Here is a 1,755-nt window from a genome sequence, read left to right as displayed (position 1 = left end):
GCTGCTGCTATATGATGAATTGCTATGAGCTGCTCCTGCTGCTGCTATATGATGAATTGCTATGAGCTGCTCCTGCTGCTGCTATATGATGAATTGCTATGAGCTGCTGCTGGTATATGATGAATTGCAGACTGCTGCTGCTGTATGATGAGTTGCTATGAGCTGCTGCTGCTATATGATGCTTTCAGGTGGTGCTGCTATACGATAATAACCAACCACTTGGACCATCGAATTTCAATAAATAATTATTCTTCATTTAAATGTGGGTCATGCATTCTTCGTTTAAATTAGGCAACGAGATCTCTATGGAAAACATTGACCAAATTAGATTGTGCCAAGTAGATGGTATCTTTGTATTTGCATTTTGAGCAAATAGTGATGGTCTGTTTTCCTATCATATTAATTACTGCACTGGGTTCAATTTGTGATGTTTGCAAGTCAAATTAATTTCCATATGGGCAGCAAAATGAAAAAAATATAATGCAATCTAGACTTTCCACTGATCATACCAAAGATAAGCTGAAAACGCAATGAAAAGAACTGGTTGGCTTATTACATGGAGCTTATATTCACAGGTGCTTATTTTCTTAGAATAACTCGTAATAACTGTCCCTAAGAAACTTGGCTAATAGAACTGGCATACAAATAACATGTCACGATGATTGCAATGGAGGAGTGACGTACCATAGCACACTGTATAGGCTCACCGCTGCCTCTCCTTTTTTTGCGATGTTCCATGAAATTGCCACATACATCTTGTACTTTTTCATTGTGTAACCCTATCTGCAAGTTGACACGGCTAATTTCAGACATATCTACATGATACTACATTGCATATCCCTTGCGCATATTTAAACCACCAATTAACGATTGTGTGCGTACCATAAACTAGCTATGACTCTGTATGCTAGACTAGCAGAGCAGGCACTCTAAGGGAGCCTAATGTAGTGCACTGGAATTCCTACATGCCACCTACGATTTTGTGTAATGTACTGCCCCTGTTCCTAAATATATGTCTTTGTAGAGATTCCAGTATGGACAACATACAGATGTATATAGATGCATTTTTTAGTGTAGATTCACTCATTTTGCTCCGTATGTAGCCTATAGTGGAATCTCTAGAAATACTTATATTTAGGAATGGAGGTACGAGGTAGTATCATGTATGACATCTACATATCTAATTTAGCAGCCAGTAATAGAAATCATTGTCTGCACAAAGGGATTACTGGTCGAAAATCCTAGCAAAGCACGCTGGCAGGCACAGAACAATACAAGAGAGAGAGACGCGCTTACAAGATCATAGCAATGCCTCAGTCCAGGATCTTGGTTGGCCAAGTTGTTAGATCCAGAAGAAACATCATCCTTGTAGTTTTTGCCAGCTGCATAACAGGTAATAGCGACCGGTTAGTATATTTTAAGTACATCGGGCAGGTGATGCTGGACGGGTTTAAAGGTGACAAGTACCTAGGCCGTGGCGGGTGCTTGGCATCTCTCTAGACGGTGGGAATCAGGTTAGAAATGTCGAGGGTATGACGCTGCGCTGGCTGTCGGGGTCCGGTAAGGAGATCTAGAACCGTCGAGTAGGGTGTTTGTGGAGCGGCTCCGGTAGGGTGGACTATGGTGTGGGCGCGGATCTGTGGCCATGGACGAGGGCGTAGGTGAAGCTGCTCCGGTGGTTGGGTTAAGGATGGTGTCAACAACGCGGATCTGCGGCCGTGGACGGGGCGTCAGAAGCTGCTCCGTGGTTGGGTT

The sequence above is a fragment of the Triticum aestivum genome, chromosome 2D, assembly GCF_018294505.1.
Source record: "Triticum aestivum cultivar Chinese Spring chromosome 2D, IWGSC CS RefSeq v2.1, whole genome shotgun sequence".
Lineage (NCBI taxonomy): Eukaryota > Viridiplantae > Streptophyta > Magnoliopsida > Poales > Poaceae > Triticum > Triticum aestivum.
The sequence above is the reverse complement of the archived record's forward strand: the minus strand, read 5'-3'. Positions refer to the sequence as shown.